Source organism: Mirounga angustirostris, unplaced genomic scaffold, assembly GCF_029215605.1.
Source record: "Mirounga angustirostris isolate CCGP_5_RB_7025 unplaced genomic scaffold, mMirAng1.0.hap1 SCAF_3, whole genome shotgun sequence".
NCBI lineage: Eukaryota > Metazoa > Chordata > Mammalia > Carnivora > Phocidae > Mirounga > Mirounga angustirostris.
The window spans coordinates 24,755,152-24,777,702 of NW_026991711.1; the positions used below are offsets into that span (position 1 = coordinate 24,755,152).

Sequence of the window (22,551 nt, forward strand, 5' to 3'; positions counted from 1 at the left end):
TCAAAGTAAAAATTATAAATATCACTACATTAGTGGTAAGAACACCTTGTCCTCAAAAGTTACCAGTAAGAAAGTGAAAGGGCAGTCCATATCGTAGGAGAAGAAATTTGCAGCACATAAATCTGACAGATTTCACAAATATAAAGACGTCTTCTGAATAAATAAGGAAGAATTCACCCAACATAAGAGAAAAATGGGGGGAAAATTTAAGCACTTCAAACAATAGAAGATAATCTAAATGGCCAATAAGTATTAGAAAGTGTGCTCAACTTTCTTAGTCATCAGGGGAAATAAAAACCTAAAATTAAAACCCTAAATTGGTACTGCTGTATACACAATGGAATGCATAAGAAAGACAAAAATGTTAAATACTGGTAGGTATATGGAGCAACTCAAACTCTCATAGGCTGTTTGTAGGGGAATAAATTGGTACAGGAGCCCCTCTTCCCCCAACCCGCACCCTCATCTGTAGGTTTACTTTCCACAATTTCAGTTGCCTGTGGCCAGGTAAGATGAGGAAGCAGATAATCCTCCTAACATATCACCAGAAAGTCAATACTAGTCAAAATGCCTACATCATTCATCTCATTTTATCTCACCAGGTAAGCATTTTATTATCTCATCATCACAAGAAGGGTGAGAACAGTACAATAAGATATTTTCAGACAGACAGAAACCACATTCACATAAATTAATATATTATAATTTACTTTATTTTATTATAGTTCCTGTTGTTAATTTCTTACTGTGCCTAATTTATAAATTAAACTTTATCATAGGTATGTATAGGAAAGAGAACATAGTATATACAGGGTTTGGTACTATCCATGGTTTCAGGCATCCACTGGGGGTGTTGGAGTGTCCCCTACGAATAAGGCGACTATTGTATAAGCACTTTGGCAAACTGTGTAGCGGACTCTACCAAAACTGTATATACTAACACCTTTACCCAGCAATTTAGTACCTAATATTACCAAATAGAAATGTGTTCCAAGGTCGACTAAATATAGGTATGAGACTTTTACAGAGCTATTAAAAATAGCCAAATATTGAAAAAAAAAAAACCCAGAAATATTCCTCAATATTGTAATGCATAATTATGCTATGGCATATTCAGTCAATGAATATTTAATGAATGAATACATAGCAGTAAGGGTGAACTTTAATTACATGTAACAACATAGGTGAGTTTCATAAGTAAAATATTGAGCAAATAAAACAGTCACAAAGGAGCAATGCTATACAATTCTACGAAAAAATAGAGAAAGCAAAATATGTGAACATATGTATGTGGCAGAAGTTAGGTTAGAGGTTCTCTGGTGCACTGTGGTCTTGGAGGGGGAAAGGGGCTTCTGGTTGCTGTCAGTGTTCTGTTTCTTTATCTGATTCTTGTTTACATGGTTGTGTTTACAAAGGCAAATTCATCAAGCTCCATAGTTATGATTTGTGCACTTTTCTATATGGGGTGCTTTATTTGAATAAAAATTTTAATTAAAAAAATTCTTATTGGGCAGGGCCACAGACATGAATCTCTAGGATTGCTGATGTAAACTCTTGTTTTAAAAGTTCTGAAATCATGGGTCACTTGGGTGGCTCAGTCAGTTGAGCATCTGACTCTTGATTTCAGCTCAGGTCATGAGGTCAGGGTTGTGAGATCTGCCTTCGGTTCAGGTCATGATCCCAGGGTCCTGAGATCAAGCCTCACATGACTCCCTGCTGACCAGAGAGCCTGCTTCTCCCTCTCCCTCTGCCTGCCACTCCCTTTGCTGGTGCTCTCCCTCTTTCTCTCTCTCTGTCAAATAAATAAATAAAATATTAAAAATAAATAAATAAAACTTCTGAAATCCACCTGCCTCTTAGGGCAGTAGGTACATCAGCCTCATAAAATTCTGACACCCATGATTTCATTCTTTTTTTTTAAATAGACCATGTCTTTTTTTTTTTTTAAGATTTTATTGATTTTATTGATTTTTTTAACAGAGAGAGATAGTGAGAGAGGGAACACAAGCAGGGAAAGTGGGAGAGGAAGAAGCAGGCTTCCCGCCAAGCAGGGAGCCCAGCGAGGGACTCGATCCCAGGACCCTGGGATCATGACCTGAGCCAAAGGCAGACACTTAATGACTGAGCCACCCAGGCGCCCAATTTCATTCTTTTTTAATTTAAGTCAATCAAAGACAAATTTTGCTTGGTATTTTGTTATTAAAATAAATAAGTTTGAGGTCATATCTGTCCAAGATGAAAAAGAGGCAGAATGGGTGGGTAATTTGTGTATGTGTGTATTTGAAGGGCATAATTGAAGAGTAGTGAGTAGACTGGTATGATTAACTCATGAGTTTCTGAAAGAAATGATGCAAGTGATGAGGTCGTAAAAAGGGAAAGATAGTTTGGTTTTAAATGATGAAAATGGAAAGGTAATTTAGAGTCAAGTAATTGAGATCTTTGAATGCTATGTTAAAGAATTTGAACTGTGTTTTGTAGAAAATGAGGCATCACAAAGTTTTTGAGAAGGAAAGTGACAGAATTTTACCTGTTTTTATGAAGATAATTCAGGTGGCAATGTGAAGAACAGATTAAAAAGATTAGAATCCAGAAACCTGGAGATCAGTTGGATAGATTTTACAACAGATAAAGCAGATGATGAAAACCTGAACCAAGATATTAACAAGAGGAAACGTTAGAAGAGAAAGGCAGAGAATTTTACAAAATGTAGTAGTAAGAGAACAGACAGAATTTAGCAGGTTAGTGGATATGGGAAATGGGAAAAAATGAATGAAGTAAGAATAACTTTAATATTTCTAAATATTGTGAGAAAAGTGATGAGAGCAAGCATAGAATTTCACCAGAAATAATAAACAAAAAAGCACCTTCAGGGAGAAACTAATGAACTCATCCTAGAGTATTAGAATTTGATATAATGGAGTTTGGTATAACCCTAGTATGAACTGGCAATGGAAAGCAAGGTGTAGAAGCAGGACTGGATGCAGGTGTATATTTGGTAGTTTGGGCACAAATGTCATCTTTGAAACCATAGAAATGATTTCCCAGAATCTTCCTGTCAGATTGAATCTTTATCATCATAGTTTTTCATTGTGTTTATATGTAACTTCATTTTATCCCACTTTACATATATATTTCTGGATTCTCTATGCTGAACGCAACATTTCACATTTATATGTTCTCCCACAGGACCCAACATGGTGTTAGGACCCAAAATGATCATTTACTACTAAATTTTTGGTGCTTTGACCTTTCAGATATCTGATAGCCTCATGCTTTTATATTCATTATGAATTTTACAACTTTCAAATATTAATACTATAAAATATATCACTCAGCTTCTCAAAATATATGTAGCAGAATAATCTACATTATATTTATTTATTTATTTATTTATTTATTTATTTATTTGAGAGAGAGAGTGAGAGAGAGAAAGAGCACAAGAGGGGGGAGCGGGAGAGGGAGAAGCAGACTCCCCGCTGAGCAGGCATCCCGATGCGGGACTCGATCCCGGGACTCCAGGATCATGACCTGAGCCGAAGGCAGTTGCTTAACCAACGGAGCCACCCAGGCGCCCCTACATTATATATTTTTATAATAGCAAATAGTCTCAACAATAGCGTGAAAAACCCTGATTAGATCCTATAGCCAAAATTTGGTTACCACCAGTACTAGGGATACTGAGTTAATTTATGCCTTCATTATTCCCCACGTGGATTATTGCATTAACCTCCAACTATGTCTCTCTTCAGTCTGGTGTTACATTTCCCTTTTCACTATGTAGCCAATAATCTCCCTGTCTATAATTTATACTCTTGCTTCCAGGTAGCTTTTAAGAATTTTCCAGACATTCCTCTTGTGGTTATTCCACATCAGTGCAGTTTTTATGAAATTCTACTATTAGGATTTAATGAACTGTATTAGTTAGAGCTCTCTAGAAAAATAGAATCAATTGGAGATATATAGACATATATATATGTCTATATATCTCCATCAATAGGATGTGAAAAGATTTATTATAAGGAATTGGCTCACACAATCATGGAGGCTGAAAAGTCCCCTGATTGCCATCTGTAAACCAAATACTGAAGAAAGCTGGTGGTGTAATTCAGTCTGAGTCCAAAGGCCTGAGAACTGGAAGCAATGAAGGCAGGAGATTGATGTCCCAACTCAAGCAATCAGGCAGAAAAGGCCAAATTCTTCCTGCCTCTGCCTTTTTGTTCTATTCAGGTCCTCAGCAGATTGCATGATGTCCACCCATATTGGGGAGCATAAGCTGTTTTACTGAATCTACTAATTCAAATGCTAATTTCACCCAGAAACACCCTCATGGACACACTCAGAAATAATGTTTAGCCAAATATCTGGGTACCCTGTGACCCAGTGAGGTTAATACATAAAATTTAACCACCACAGTAGCTGTGTTCCAGAAGCTCATTAGTAGGAATATTGTTTTATTATTTAAAAATCCTTTTTCCCCAGATTGTCAGATTATATGCTAACCTATGTAAGTGATTTTTCCCAGAATAGAAACCTACCCTTTAAAAATTAAACATTTAATGTAACCTTGGTTTAACCATTTTAATGGAAATTTTTCCAAAATTGATTATACATGTTCTTGCCTTTTAAATAACATGTACTAAATATAATTTAACTTTTATGTAATGATTTAGGACCTTTATTACCTACATCAGCTGGCTCTAACTTCAAGATTATCTGTTTCTACCTCTTTATATCACCCTCACCAATACCACTTTGGTCCAGAAAAATATCATGTATCATCTGGCTTGCTTTAATGTCTGCTTTCTGATTTCTTAACTTTTCCCCATACCCATTGCAGCCTGTTGTCACAGAAACTGGAATGATCTTTTTAGCATTTAAGTCAGATCATGTCACTTCTCAGCCTCAACACACTCCAGTTAAGTCCTATTGATTCTTACAATGGCCTGCAAACCCTTACATGACTTGGTCCCTCATTACTGCTCTTATCTTACTTTCTACTACTCTCTCAAGATACGTGTCATGTTTAGGGTTTTTGTGCTAGCTGTATTTACTTGTAATTTCTTCTACCCTTACCAATATTTTAATATATCTCCGAACCTTTGACACACTCACAACTACCCCCCACACACAAACACTGAGACAGAGAAAGACTTTTACTTTACTATGTAGCATTCACTAATGCTACAAAATCAAATAGCAACTAAATAATCTCATCAAAATGATGTCTAAAATTAACATGCACAGGCTCTAAGTGGCAGCCTGAAGAACTTCTTTAAGGAAATTGTATAATTTTTTGCACATGATTGAGTGGAATGAGTTTATTGCTGTCATGTTTTTAACTGTTCTAAATACTTGACATTACTGAAAAAGTCATCTCAACGTAAGTGGGGTGTTATTTTCTACAGCATATAAGGCACTGATGAAAACCATCAATAGAGGGTAGGAAGGAAAACAGCGTCATGTGTGATTGATTTAAAGTTCTAATTACATTGTTTCCATTTTTATTTTAAAAGGGATTGTTTGTTGAACCAGTGAAGAATGCATTTGAGATGCAATCCAAGGCATTTAGCAGATTCCCAATTATTTAAAAAGTGAAATTGAGAAAACAACAAAGGAAACACAATGGGAAATGTTTAGCTTTGTCTAAAGTATCAGAATCAATCCTGTTGAGAAAGATGAAAACTGAATTTTAAGGCATATAGAGATATTTAAGACATAAAACCAAGGAAAAGATGGCTGTTTTCATAATGAACATTATGACCTCATTCCCATATTACAGTGTTAAATATCAAAATTAAATTAGTTATCTTCTTTTCATTGGAACTCTAATGAAGTGTTAACAGTGCCAAATAAGTACCATGATAATTTGTTGCATAGTTTAGCATAAGCAACATTTTATTATTCTAACTTATAATAATGTGATTCATTATATTTATATACCTCTAACATCCAGAAGAAAATCCATAAGCATAAGTGATTTATGTATTCAGAAACTCATTCAATAGCTACAGAAATAAAGATATATGAAAACTGAACATGCTATTGATTGAACAGAGATTGACAATAGTTTGTGTTCATTGTTTGAACGGCTGACTTAATTATCCTCATTTCCTACATAGGGAAACCCAGATAATAGATAATGATTTGAGCCCCCCAAAAAAACAAACAAACAAAAAATCCAAAAGTGGAAAAAGGAAAACAACAAACATTGTGTTATATTGGATTCTATGATAGAAATATAGTCTTAGATCAAAAGCTAGTGGGAAATTTTCATTTTGGTACTGAATGACCAAGTGTCAAATATACTCTGTACGTAAAAATCAGGTCTCTGCAATAGCCATATGTTATCAGTCCATTGAGCTATTATATAGGAACCTCATTTATGTATGTATCATTCACTCTTCAGAGTAATTTATGGTAAGATGAGATGAGGTGACTTTAGATACTTCATTAACTATCTGTGCTCAATGCTGGTTAAGTAAGGATTTATTCTATTGTAAATATTAAAATAAAATCAAAGCTCAAACCATGACTGATTATTATATCACCCCATCATCATCATCTTCATCATCATAGTTAACATTTAATTTGTGTATATATCAGGCTCTGTTTTACATACTTAATAGCCTAATATTATTAATTCCATGACTCTTCAAAATAAACGTATAAAATAAATACTATGTTATCCTCACTTATGGTAAAGATTTTGAAGGATACAAAGATTAAGTAATATGTCTAATATTACACAGCTAATAAATGGCAGAGGTGAATTTTCAACACAGGCAAACTAATTCCTGGTACAAGATATAGAAAACAATTCAGTATATTGTGTAAGTGAGCAAGAGTCATTAGGAAACTTCTAATTTATAAATTTTAAACAATTTATTAACAGGGTTAGTGTTCAATAGTTATTTTAAAAACTACACATTATCAAAAACTATGATATAAATATAACAAAATAAATTGTTCATAAAATAATACCATCATGTGTATTATATCCTGTGTCTTTTCTTTTTAGTAATAATTTCAAATATAACTTCATTGGTATATTTTTCTTGTGTTGTCACATTTTTTTTTTCCTCACTTAACTCCATCCATGACCCTGATAGTATATTACTGTCATTTCTACTTGTCTACCCAAAGTGTTTTACCAGGACAGAAAAAAAAAAAAAAAAGAAGAAGAAGGAGGTTAGGGCTTTTATTATTTCACTCCATATTTTTTAATTTATTTTTATTTTTTATTTTTTTTAAAGATTTTATTTATTTATTTGACAGAGAGAGACACAGCGAGAGAGGGAACACAAGCAGGGGGAGTGGGAGAGGGAGAAGCAGACTCCCCGCAGAGCAGGGAGCCCGATGTGGGACTCGATCCCAGGACCCTGGGATCATGACCTGAGCCGAAGGCAGACGCTTAACGACTGAGCCACCCAGGCGCCCCCACTCCATATTTTTTTAAATTTGGTTTAGATTTATTAGGTATGTGTGGCGTTCAGTCTAGGTTTACAATGTTATTTCTTCCCACAGGTATTTCCTACAACACATTTTTTCTCATTTTTTTAGAAGAGCTTAATTTTTACAGCAATTTTAGGTTCAGAACAAAATTGAGAGGAAAATACAGAGATTTTTCATAAACCCCCTACCTCCACAAATGCATGGCCTCACTCATTATCAACAACTCTCACCAGAGGGTACATTTGTTATAATTCATTAATCAACATTGACATATCAAAGTCCATAGTATACCTTCGGATTCGCTCTTGATGTTATGCATTCTATAGGTTTGGACAAATGCATAATGATATATATCCATTATTATGGTATCAAACAAAATATTTTCACCACCCTAAAAATCATCTGTGCTCCACCTATTCATCTATTCTCTCTCCCTATTTCTATCAACTACTGATCTTTTCACTGTCTCTATAGTTTTACCTTCTCCAGACTGTCATATATTTGAAATGATATAGTATGTACTTGTTCAGATTGGCTTCTTTTACTTATAATAGGTAGTTAAGGTTCCTTCATGCCCTTTCATTTCTATGTCTGGATATACCAAAGTTTATCCATTTACCTACTGTTGGACATCCTGGTTGCTTCCAAGCTTTGGCAATTATGAATAAAGTTGTTTTACACCTCTGTGTGAAGGTTTTTCTGTGGACATAAATTTTCAACTTCTTCAGGCTAAAACCAAGGAGAATGATTGGTGGGTCATATGGTAAGAGTATTTTTATCTTCTGAAAGAAACTGTAGAGAATTGGTATAATTTCTCCTTCTGTGTTTGGTGGAATTCATCAGTGAACACACCTAAACGTGATGCTTTCTGTTTGTGTAGGTTCTTAATTATTGAATCAATTTCTTTAGTAAATATAGTAAATATAGTAAATATAAATCTGTTTCTTCTTGTGTAACTCTTAGTAGTTTGTATCTTTCAAGGAACTGGTCCATTTACCTAGGTTATCAAATATGTCCAGCATAGGGTTTTTTATAGAATTATTTTTTTTATCCTTTTAATGGTCGTGGATCTGCAGTGATGTACCATCTTTCACTTCTAATATTAGTAATTTGTATCTTTCCTCTTTTTTTCTTAGACTGGCTAGATAGAAGCTTTTTGATTTTATTGATCTTGTGAAAAAAAATCAGTTTTTGGTTTTGTTGATTTTCTCTATTGATTTCCTGTGTGTAATTTAATTGATTTCTGCTCTAAGTCTTATTATTTCTTTTATTGTGCTTTGTTTGGGTTTAATTTTCTCTTTTCTCTCAAATTTTCTAATATGGAAACTTAAATCATGATTTTAAATCTTTTTTCTTTATAATTTAAATACCCAATGCTATAAATACCCTCTGAACACTGCTTTTGCCGCATCTTACATATTTTAATAAGTGTGTTTTCATTTTCATTTAGTTCCAAATGTTTTTCATTTCTCTTGAGGTGTTTTCTTTCACCCGTGTGTTAGATGTATATTGTTTAATCTCCGTGTCTATTGGGACTTTTGAGTTATCTTTCTGATACTGATTTCTAGTTTAATTCCATTGTGGTATGAAAGACATTATGATTTCTTTTTTTTTTTAAGATTTTTTATTTGACAGAAAGAGACAGTGAGAGAGGGAACACAAGCAGGGGGAGTGGGAGAGGGAGAAGTAGACCTCCCGCCGAGTAGGGAGCCCGATGCGGGGCTCGATCCCAGGACCCTGGGATCATGACCTGAGCTGAAGGCAGATGCTTAACAACTGAGCCACCCAGGCGCCCCTAAGATATTATGATTTCTATTATTTTAAAAATTTTAAAGTGTGTTTTTTGGCCCAGAATGTGGTCTATCTTGGTGAATGTTCCATGTGAGTTTGAGAAGAATGTGCATTCTGCTGTTGTTGGATGAAGTACTTACAATACATTTTTTTAAATTTTTAATGAAAAAAATTCAAGCATATACAAAAACAGGAATTAGAATATAATAAACCCTAATTTGCCCACTACTCAGCTTCAATGAGTATCATCCATGGCCAATCTTGTTTTTTCTATATGCCACCCACTTCCCTCCACCATAAGATATTTTGAATCCTTCCCTAGACATCATTCCATCCCATCCAAAACTTGCAAAATAATTTTAGCAAGAAACACAGGTAACATTTTTCAGGGACTTGGTTCAGATATTAGGCAATAATTTATTTCAGATACCATTATCATTAGCTCTTACAGAAGTATAAATAAAAGTAAACATGTCTGGGAATTATCAACTATGTGAATTTTACAAAGTTACTTATATTCTCTATCCCCCAATTTACTTATCTGTAAGGTGAGAAAAGATTTGTAAACCACACAATTTCTTGTGAAGATAAAATGGTAAAAGATGTGTGAATGTCATATAAATAGTTGACTCAATGTAAGCTGAATTTGAAGTAAAAGGATGATTAAGAAACAGAGAACAATATGTTATACTTATGCCTCTTTTGTGTATATTATAGAAATATAATCAGAGTATGTAGAAATTGAAGTGCTGGTTCATGGATATCTTAATGCAGGAAGTTAAAAAGCTACTAAAGAATTACCCAAATCAAATTTTCCAAGAAGGTAATATAGATTATTATACTGCTAGGTTTATATTTGAAGTTTTTATAACAATCATTTTGTCACCATATGGATTTTGAAGTGATTGTTTGGCTTTTCATTTTTCCTTCTGTATATTATAATAACTTTTAGAGACAGTAAAAACAATATGGTTTGTATGCTGCAATTTTCAATATCTTAGTAAAATTTTAGTGTCTACAAATAGCATAAACTAATCATGAAAATAGAATTCATCTATTAAGTATAGTAGATAATAGCTTTGCCATTGAAAAATTAATTTATAACAAAGAAATTAATTAAAGCTAGAGTGTTCAATATATTAAAAAAAATCACATGAAAAGAGCCATAAAGGTAAATTAGAAATAAATTTTATTCCTGAGAAAATGATTACAACTATTTAGATTTTGTTATTTTGGAGTCGTTAATCTTTGAGCATTAAAAACACATTTAAATTTTTTGGCATAGCAGAAAAATCCATCTGTAATCCTCAACATATTTATTTTTTCAAGTTAAGGATATATATATCCTTATAATTTGTCTCTATATCTTTAAAACATAAAAATCATGTATAGGTACCCCAGTAATAGAGAATAACTTTTTAAGATCAAAATGCTTTTTAATATAAATATTACATTGGTATTAGCCAAATAGGCATGGGATAATGATGTAAGGAGTAAGAGTTTGCTGGTAGTATTTTGTAGTTAAAGAATCACAGAAAAGGGCGCCTGGGTGGCTCAGTCGTTAAGCGTCTCCTTCGGCTCAGGTCATGATCCCAGGGTCCTGGGATCGGGTCCCCTATCGGGCTCCCTGCTCCGCGGGAAGCCTGCTTCTCCCTCTCCTACTCCCCCTGCTTGTGTTCCTGCTCTCACTGTGTCTCTCTCTGTCAAATAAATAAATAAAATCTTTAAAAAAAAAAAAAGAATCACAGAAAAAAGTAGACTAATATATGGAGGGCAAATATGTTTAGTAGGACTACATCTATAATGAAAGAAACAAACTATGTAGAAGTAAAAATTTTTATTTTACTATCTAAAAATAAAAACATGGGTCTTTAATTTGGGAGTTTTTGTTGCACAAAAAGCTTTCCATCTTTAAATTGTTACAACTTTTTATCCAAATTCTGCCTTATGCTGAGTAATGCCGTCATCATTTGAGAGAATAAATATTTAGGTAATCTCTACCACGCTTCTTTTTTCTCTGACTTGCTTTCCATAAATAATACCATGAAAGTACTTTTGTGGGTATATTCATTATATTTGTGTTTTGAAGGGAGAAAAAGAGACAGGAAGCTCCTAACCAAATATTGTTAATATTCAACTTACATGATCATGAATATATGCACATATTTCACACATGAAATATTTTACAATTTGACATTAAAATAGTATTTTGCACTGGGTATTATAGTATTTCACAGGTTATGCAATAGCATTTTGCTTTAGATTAAGACCTGAATTTAAAGCAACGTGTGAACAAAGTACATACATACACATATACACAATAAAACATTATATATAAACATAAAAAATAACATTTACTAATAAAGTGTTTTACTAAACCTTTTTTATGGTTTATATCCTTAGTTACTATAATTCTCTGTAGATATTGATTTGAATTTGTTGTATATAAAATTAAAAATGAATATTTATATTTGAAAATACCTTTTTATATTTGTACCAATTGGATTTGTACCAATTTAATTTGCTCAAACTAAGTAAATGCATAAACCTAAAAAAAGAATATAAAAAAATAATTTGTAATAATTTGAGAATCATTTTTGATATTTTGATTCTGTGTTTAAACATTAATCTTTTATAATTGACTATAAACGGTATGCTATTTCAAGACAGTTTCTTAGACATCAAATGTGTTAGCACTGTGAAAGTTTCACATTCTAAATATATTAGTAATATAAGATGATATTAACTGTTTTCAGTAAATGAAATAACCCTTTTTTGTATCTTTGAGGTCATTCAGTAAATAAATATTGATTTTACAGAGTGTAAATTTTTACCTGAAATAGCCAGTTTCAAATATAAACATATTCACTTCCTGTGATATTAGGTAGTTACCTACACCACAGATGTTAATGAGGGAGATATATAGATGTCTTGTTAGAAAATTCAACATTCCTTTCAGATTTTATCAAATATTCATTAACTCAAAATAGCTACTAAACCGAAGTTAAATTCTATAAAAGATGGCATCAAGATCTATAAGGGTCTATGTTGTATTTATGATCGTTGTGACTTAAATAAAACCTAAATGGAAAACAAAATCATAAACAAAGAGGTGGCCAGAGCTTCTTGAATAGGAGTAGAATGATGATGCCTCACATAATAGAGTTTCGCTATGCAAGAGGAATGCATAGCATTAATAACTTCAAAATATATCCAATAAATTTAAATGACATAAAAACTATAAGTAAATTTCATTGAAGAGTAAGGCTTTAAAAAGTTTGCTATCTTAATAAAACTGGAAGGAAATACAGAAACAACCATCTCTACCAGATCTGATAATCTGATTCAATATTTGTGTTCAAAGTTTTCTTGCAAATGATTTTGGAAACATACAGAAATTTAGAGTGGTTTTACTTATCACTGCCACCTAAAGGGTTTTTTTTTCCACTTTTTTTTTTATTCTTATGTTAATCCCCATACATTACATCATTAGTTTTAGATGAAGTGTTCCATGATTCATTGTTTGTGCATAACACCCAGTGCTCCATGCAGAATGTGCCCTCCTCAATACCCACCACCAGGCTAACCCATCCTCCCATCCCCCTCCCCTCTAGAACCCTCAGTTTGTTTTTCAGAGTCCATCGTCTCTCATGGTTCCTCTACCCCTCCGATTTCCCCCGCCCCTCCTGCTACCTTCTTCTTCTTCTTCTTTTTTTTTTCTTAACATATATTGCATTATTTGTTTCAGAGGTACAGATCTGAGATTCAACAGTCTTGCACAATTCACAGCACTTACCAGAGCACATACCCTCCCCAGTGTCTATCACCCAGTCACCCCATCCCTCCCACCCCACCCCCCACTGCAGCAACCCTCAGTTTGTTTCCTGAGATTAAGAATTCCTCATATCAGTGAGATCATATGATACATGTCTTTCTCTGTTTGACTTATTTCGCTCAACATAATACCCTCCAGTTCCATCCACGTCATTGCAAATGGCAAGATCTCAAACAATGGAGAAAAACGAATCTGCTCTTTCCTGGATCATGTAGAAGGTATTCAGTACCATATTCAAGAAGCCCTTTTGTTCTAACTCAATATTATACCATGGACTTTGTATATATAAAGAGGTAGAAAATTCACTATTTGCTCTTAGAGAGCTTATTTATAGGTGATCTTGATGTGATAAATTATTTTAAGGGTTAAAAAGAAATTCTCAAAAAATTTTATTTCTTTGACTTGCATCCAATAAATCTAATAATGACTATGTTTTTTTAATTTGTTGCCACCCAAAGCAAAGCATTATCATGTTGGGAAATTGCCTGATTTTGACTTAAAAGGGAGAGTTTTTTTTTAATTGATTTGAATCATTATAAATGATGCCTGCATAATTATTCAATCAATCAAAAATAATGTAGCTAAATTAGTTTATGCCACAATAAATATATTGAGCCAATTTTTTTTTTACTTTTTTTTAAGTAATCTCTACACCCAACATGGGGCTCAAACTCACGACCCCAAGATCAAGAGTCCCATGCTCTTCTGACTGAGACAGCTAGGCATCCCTTAAGCCTCCCAAAAAAAATTTTTTTAAAGATTTTATTTATTTGACAGAGAGAGACAGGGAGAGAGGGAACACAAGCAGGGGGAGTGGGAGAGGGAGAAGCAGGCTTCCTGCCGAGCAGGGAGCCCCATGCGGGGCTCGATCCCAGGACCCTGGGATCGTGACCTGAGCCGAAGGCAGACGCTTAACGACTGAGCCACCCAGGCACCCCTTGAGCCAAAAATTTTTATTTTTTTATTTTTTTTTTATTTTTTTTTAAAGATTTTATTTATTTATTTGAGACAGAGAGAATGAGAGACAGAGAGTATGAGAGGGAAGAGGGTCAGAGGGAGAAGCAGATTCCCTGCCGAGCAGGGAGCCTGATGCGGGACTCGATCCAGGGACTCCAGGATCATGACCTGAGCCGAAGGCAGTCGCTTAACCAACTGAGCCACCCAGGCGCCCGAGCCAAAAATTTTTAACAGATGTTTTTTATCCAGTAGTTTATTACAGTACATATATGGACTTGAGCAAAAAAAGAAATTTAAGAAAAAAAATTTAAGATTTGGACTGTCATTTTAGAAGTAGGTAAATGGTTATATATATTTTTAAATATACCTATTTAGCATAAATATAGTCATAGAAATGATATTATTATAGTCATTCATTGAATTAACAGATACTTATTAAGTAAAATTTTATTCCACTCCTGTGCTTGACACTGAGCTGGTGTTGGGCGAAAGCCATCATTAAGAACAAGATCCCTTTTCTCATAAAGCTTACCTTCCAACTGTGTTCTTCGTAACTCATCTTGCCTCTGGGCCAATTCCAAATGACAATGATCTCATATATTTTCTCTCTTGAGTGTAAGAGTGAGAGCAAAAAAAAAACTCCATTATTGCCCTGAGATGAGGTCATTATGATTACGGCACACAAATCAGATTTTTTATTCAAAATTTGACATAAAAGACAAAGTTTTACATTTTGTGTATATAAAGAGAGACAGAGACAGAGACAGACCACCAGAAGCAGAAGATATGGACTATAATGAAAACCTATTTTTGTGTAATATTTCAATTTGATTTGTCTTGCCATATTAGCATGTGAACTGTATGGTATTACTACCTACAAGTCTGAATTGCAGATTTTTAGTTATCTCCATATCCCATATTTTGGTTTCAGCAATATTTTATTTATTTACTATAATATGACATTTAATGTAATATGTATTTGAAGCAAATACTTTTTCTTGCGCTTACGTTAAGATGTTAAGACTCCAAGGTGATCAGCATCAGTAAAATATATCATAAATTAAGAGTATAGCCTTCAGTGCAAGAGTGTGGATTTTACAATTAGATAAATTGTTTAGACCAGGTGTCCACCAATGACAACTGTGTGGATTAGACCAGTGTATTAGATAGTAATTACCTCACAGATGTAAACAGGTGCTAATAAGAATGCCATGTATCCACAAAGCTCCAAAAATTTTACTTACAAATACACATAAGCCAACACAGAATTCAGCACTTGGAATTGATTAAAGCTTGGACAGTAGTGAAATGCTTAAACAAAAAGAATTCTGAATAAAATTACTTGTCTTTGAGGCAAGGCAGGCCTAATTTTTCAACATGATACTCTTCTCTCAATACAGACATGTATTGAAAAGTCAAAAGGCATATGCAATTGCAGAGGGATATAACATTGATGTAATCGTAAAGTTACATTTTTATGATTATAATGAAGTAATTTAGTGGAGAGGACATTTGGAGAAACTATTCTGATGTGAACATTACTACAGCTCTTTACAGAATTCTATTTCTCCATTATCTAGATATAAAGCATCTATTTACTGATTCAGATTAATGAGGACTTCGGTAAAGTGCTTATTTGTGGCTTTAAAACCTAATGGAAATTTACTATATCAAGTAATAGCCCACAGTTCTTTTCAAAAATATGAAATTTGGGGTTTATATGAGAAACACAAATCTGCCCATGAGCTTTGTTATTCAGTGATGAAAATTCTATATCAAATGTAAAACATAGAAATATTTTGTCTTAATATTTCTGAAAAAAACAATAGTATGTAGGTTTAATTACTGAACTCATGGAATTTATGATATAATAGTGTTTCAAGACCATAATTTTCAGGCATTTTTGTTCATAATAGTATATACCAAAGATATTAATGCCATGTCACCAGCAAAATTAACACTGTGAGAAAGTCGGCATGATCACATAACTCTTTGTATATGTCAGAAGGGGAAAGAGAGAGAGAGATCGAAAAACCAAGAAAAGTTATAATCTAGTATTGACCTCTAAGATATTGGGTAGCATTAAAAATATGAGGACTTTTGGTCACTTCAAGATTAAAATAAAATACGCATAGACACATATGCATACACAAGTTACAAGATATTCCCCATTCTTCATGATACATAGTAATCTTCCATTTATTCAGTGATTAAACTTTAGGTAACTAAAGCTTATCTATTAAAAAGAGAGTCATCACAGGGCATCTGGGTGGGTAAGTCAACTAGTTAAGCATCTGCTTTCGGTTCAGGTCATGATCTCAGGGTCCTAGGATGGAGCCCTGTATATGGCTCCCTGCTCAGTGAGGAGTCTGCTTCTCCCTCTCCCTCTGCCCCACCCCCACCTTGTGCATGCACGCGCTCTCTCTCTTTCTCAAATTAAAAAATCTTTAAAAAAATAAAAAGAGAGTCATCACAATTCTTGACAACATCAAAAATACAAATAACATTGGGCGCCTGGGTGGCTCAGTTGGTTAAGCGACTGCCTTCGGCTCAGGTCATGATCCTGGAGTCCCTGGATCGAGTCCCGCATCAGGCTCCCTGCTCGGCGGGGAGTCCGCTTCTCCCTCTGACCCTCCCCCCTCTCATGTGCTTGCTCTCTCTCATTCTCTGTCTCTCAAATAAATAAATAAAATCTTTTAAAAAAATACAAATAGCATTTTTTTAGTGTTGTTAACTCATTTATAATTATGTAATTACTGCCTAATCTGTCCTAGGCACTGTCATATGTACTGAGAATACTATGTTCACTGAAAAGATGTTATCCATGCCCTCATAAAACTTTTAACTTTGTAGAAGGGAAAGGTATTTACAATAGTCACATAGAGTGACTATGTAATAGTTACAAAATGTAAAAGTGCTTTGAAAGAAAAATATGGAGCAAAACAGGAAATTATTACAACTAGACATTAAGATAGGGAATAGGTGGTGGTCTGAGAAGGTCTCTTGGTGGAAGCAATACTTCAGTTAGAAAAATTTTCCCAGACAAAAGGAACAGCATATATAATATCTCTAAGCTTGAAGAGAGCTTAATTCTTTGGAGGAATAATATAAATGTGGTTGCTCTGAAGTGATCACAGGAGTGATATTACAGAGATAGACAGGGGCCATCATCAAACACTTTGAGTAGGAAATCATGATAAGGACTTTATGTTTTAGCTAAAATGCAATTGGGAGCTGTTAAAAGGTTCTGAGTATCAGGACAATTATCTTTTTTGATAAGCATATTAAAAAAATCACCTCAACTATGGTGAAAAAGAGATTACTGCTTTTAATATTTTCCAATGATTCATCCAAAAGTGAAAAAAGCAAATATTCTTCAATGACCTCTGCCAAGCGATCAATACCTTCTGCATGTCTATCTTCTTTACATCCAAAACCTCAGTATGGTGAAATGTGACAATCCTAAAATTAAAAGCTCATAATATTCAAGAGGATGAGTAAAGAACATTCTTCAGAGATTCAATAAAATTCTAAATGCTGAGAGCAAATAAAGAAGTTGCAAGTGGTGAAATGGGACAGCAATAGCTGTAGCTTCTAGTACAAATGGAAGGACTGAAATAGCAAAGACTTGTCATAGGAGAACCCTAGGAAAAGTAGAAACTTGAGAATCCTACATACAATAAAGTGTGAGATTGATGTATGGTTCTAAACAAGAGGATTCAACATATGGCTTCTGTATATGAGCATAATATTCTATCACCTCTTGTACCATCTCATAAAGGCCTGGAAGCTAGGTACTTGGGCAAAGATTTAAAGGATTTTTTTCTAAAACAATTGAATGCCAAGTATAAATTCTTGTTTCTGTTGTACTCATCCTGTGACAAAGCTTACCACTGACAAAATCACACAAGTACCAAACCAACTTTTTATTGTCTCATTTTTAAATATGAAAGGACAGGGACACCTGGATGGCTCAGTCGGTTAAGCGTCCAGCTTTTGGTTTCAGCTCAAGTCATGAGATTTAGTCCCTGCATTGGGCTGCGCACTCAGTGTGAAGTCTGTGTGAGATTCTCTCTCTCCCTCTGCCCCTCTTCCTTCTCCCACGCTCTCTCTCAAGTAAATAAATAGATCTTTAAATATGAAAGGACATCCTAAGAGCCGTAGAACAATGAAAGATTGAGATTTTAAAAGTGAATCTAAAGCAGAGTTTCTCAGCCATGGCATTATTAACATCTTGGAAATGATATACAGTAGAAACCAATAGCATGTCCGTCCTATTTGTGATAATCAAAATTGTCTCCACACATTACCAATGTCCCAAGAGGACTAAATCATCTCCAGTTGAGAACCACTGCTCTACAGGAAACAGCCTGAGGAAAAGAAGATGATTTTAAAATAACTGTATATCACTTAAACACTGCATTCACAATATAAGAAAAATATAACATAAGAAGCAAATAGGAAGTAGGAAGCTCTTGAAAATCAATAGTATTTCTAAAATTAAATTAAAAAATAATAGACAACTTAGAAAAGTCAAGTAATATACCAAGGATATAGAACTAAAGAATAAAATGAGGGAAGATATGCTCATGAAAGACCCAAAATACAACTAAATATGAACTCTAGATAAAGAGCAAAGAAAATAAAAGCCAATAGAAAGAAATTTATCAGAAAGACAGGTATCTAGGCTGCATAGACTTGACGAGTGCTCAAAGAGTAAATGACTAATGACTTTGAAAGATAAAGAATAGATTCTAAACCTTCCCTGGAGAAAGAGTTTCCATACAAATTAATGAGACTTACATTTGAGTCACATTATCATAAACAGTGAAGCAGCTTGAGATCAAAGAAGTTATAACTTTATTGATCTAACAGAAAATGATCTCAAAAGAAAGGACTGAGATAAAGAAAGAATATAAGCAAGATATTGTACATATATGAATAAATCAAAGAAACAAAGTCAAACAAAAATTATCTTATTAAACTGAACTATAGTAGCATGTGATCTGTGAAGAGCGATTGCAGTTAATGTCTTCCAAAGCTTTTGCATTGTTAAGGATGAAGATAATTAAATAACTTAAGTTTAGATTTTTAGCCTCATTGACTTAAGTAGCATGGTAAAGTTTCTAGCATAACCACTAACATTATAAAAATAGAATGCATAGTGCTACTGGGTGGCTCAGTCGGTTAAGCGTCTGCCTTCGGCTCAGGTTGTGAACCCAAGGTCAGGGGATTGAGTCCCACGTTGGGCTCCCTGCTCTGCAGGAAGTCTGTTTTACCCTTTGCCCTTCCTCCCGCTCATTCTGTCAATCTCTCTCTCTCTCAAATAAATAAATAAATAAATAAATAAATAAATAAATAAATAAATAATCTTTTAAAAAATATAGAATGCCTAAATTCTAAAATAGTAGATGGAAAAGTTGGAATAAGAGGAAAAAGTTCTATCAGAATAAGACAAGATAAAAAGCACATAAAAAGGGGGGGGCAAATGGAAGAGACAAAATATGTAGGTAGAAATAAATCCATATATATCAGGAAAGCTTTTCCTCACCTGCCGCTAAGGTGTCGGTCTTTCTGAGGAAACAAAAGCCGCGTTGGGGTGAGGCTCTCTCTTTATCCCGTGACTAGCGCCATCCCCGGGCAGCCCTCGCCTGCACCTTGAGCTCGCCCGCATCTACTCGGCCATCATCCTGAATGGCGTTGAGGTGACCGTAATGGAGGATAAGATCAGTGCCCTTATTAAAGCATCGGGTGAAAATGTTGAACTTTCTGGCCAGGGCTCTTTGCAAAGGACCTGGCCAACGTCTATATGGGCAGCCTCATGTGCAATGTAGGAATGGGTGGACCCGTCCCAGCAGCTGGTGCTACACCAGCAGAAGGTCCTGCTCCTTTCACCACCGCTGCCCCAGCTGAGGAGAAGAAAGTGGAAGCAAAGAAAGAGGAATCAGTTGTCTGATGATGACATGGGCTTTACTCTTTTTGACTAAACGTCTTTTGTAACCTGTTCAATAAAAAGCTGAACTCTTAAAAAAAATTAAAAACAAATGTATCAGGGATGATGATGAATAAAAATAAGTTTGCCAGTTAAGATCTAAAATTGGCTGCTATGCCCTGTTTCTAACAGCCATAGCTAATATATAGGAAAACAGAGAAGATGAGAGTAAGGATGACAACAAATATATACTAAATACCTAGAAAAAGGTTTATTCATAGTAATATCAAAGAAAATGGATTAATGTCTCATAAAATAACATAAATATATGAGCAAAAAGTAATCTAATTTTGATGAAATTTTGGGAAAAAATCCATTGCATTATAGGAAATAAACATGCCTGAATCAAATATTTGATATTCAAATAAACAAAATTATAGAATATAAAATATCTGAACATGAGAATGCAACATCCAATGTTTAAAGAAAATGCATTCTTAAAGTAAATATGTATTGCAACTGATTGGGTTTGACATTTGTAAAGTATGGTAGTGAGACTGATCAGATGCTTGGACCACAATGCAATTTAACTTAGAAATCAGTATCAAAAATAAAAAGTATAGAAATCTTAAAATGCACTTTTAAATATCACCAAATAAACTTATATATCACAGAAAAATGGAAGTCAATGGAAATATGTATTAAAACAATGGATAAGGATATATTGAAAAAAATGATAGATTTATAATTTCTATTAGAAGAGAATAAAAAGATGAAATAGTGAGCAAAATAGCTAACTTAATTCTGAAAAAGAACATTTAATAAATCCAAAGAAGTCAGGAACCACTTAATATGAGAGAAGAAATTAACGGATTAGAGAACAAAGATTCAAAGGAGAAGGTAAACAAACAAACAAAAAAATTGACAATAAAAAAAAGCACCACTTGAAAAGAGTAATAAAAGAGATACATTTTTCTTGAGGATTCATCAAGAAAAAATGAAGATAGATACATATTAAAATGAAGAATGAAATAAAAACTCATATACCCGTTATACACAGTTTATCAAATATAATCATTAATCTGTTTCAACAATGTATTTTTCAAAAACTGTTTTCATTTCTTACATTTTTTAAAATTTTGGACATAAAACTATTTGTTTTAGCTTTTTCCCCTAGCTTTATTGAGCTAAAATTGACAAATAAAAATTATATATATTTAGAATGGAAAATGTGATGTTTTAATATACATATACATTGTGAAATGACTACTGTAATCAAGCTAATGCATATCTATCACCTCACATAGTTACCTTTGTGTGTGTGTGTGGTGAAAACACTTAAGATCTACTCTCAGCAAATCTCAAGAATATAATATATGTATATTAACCATAGTTACCAAATATATATGTATGCATGTATGTACATGTATTTTTTTTTAAGAACAAACTCTCAGGTAAAGGACAAATGTTTTCATTATTTATCTCTATAATCTGGACTATGGTTTATTATATAGCATCCAAAGCTCTGCCAGAGAAATCACAGAATATATCTAATTTCACCAGTCTGTACTCATCAAAGTTTAAAAGCATGGATGATAGCTATTGTCCTTTGTTACCATAAAAATCTAAAGTAAAGTTTTTCTTTCCTTTTTTGTACCTTATACTTACCACATTTTTTAAAGATTTATTTATTGGAGAGAGAGAGCAGGGGCAGGGGGTGGGCAGAGGGAGAGGGAGAGAAAGTCTTAAGCAGACTCTGCACTGAGCTCAGAGTCCAATGCAGGGCTCCATCTCTCCACCTGAGCCTAAAGCAAGAGTCAGACGCTTAACCAACTGTGCTACCCAGGCACCCTGCCACATTTCTTATTGAGATAGACTTGTGTAAGTATAAGGTGTCCTGCCTGTTGATTTAATACATCTTCATATTGAACTATGATTACCATCATTGCATTATTTAACACTTCTAATAGATCACATAATTATTTCTTTTTTGTGGTGAGAACATTTAAGATCTCATGGCAACTTTGAAGTATAGTATTATTGACTATAATCACTAAGCTGTGCATTAGATCTGTAGAATTAATTCACCTTCTAAAGTGAAAGTGTGTGTACCCTTTTACAACATCCCCAGTTCCCCCACCCTGCAGGCCCTGGTAACCACTATTCTACTCTGTTTCTACGAGATCTGCTTACTTAGATTCCGCGTATAAGTGATATTGTACACTATTTGTCTCTCTCTGTCTGACATATGTTATTTAGCATATTGCCCTCAAGGTCTACAAGTGTTTTTCTTCAAGAATTATAGCTGATGAGAACTCATAAATATAGATCTTTCCATGATAATAAAGCTAACCTTCTAAATATTAAGGAGCTCCGAAAACAGTATAATTTTCTCATAAAAGAGAAATACAGTGTAAAAAGGTAAGGAATTATCAGTGGCCATTACTTTGAAAGAAAAAAAAAAGAGACCTTTGAGGAAAAGTATGTAGATAATAATATATCCCATTATATTTTGAAGGCCTACAGAAGAGTGAAGTGCTCTGTAGATTTCTCTGATTGCTTCAACCATTCTCCCTGGCTTTCA

General features: G+C 33.9%; 1 pseudogene; it reads left to right on the forward strand.

The window, feature by feature from the left end:
• The first annotated feature begins 9,999 nt into the window (after positions 1-9,999).
• Positions 10,000-20,022, forward strand: LOC135363728 (large ribosomal subunit protein P1-like; annotated as a pseudogene).
• Positions 20,023-22,551: the final 2,529 nt, after the last annotated feature.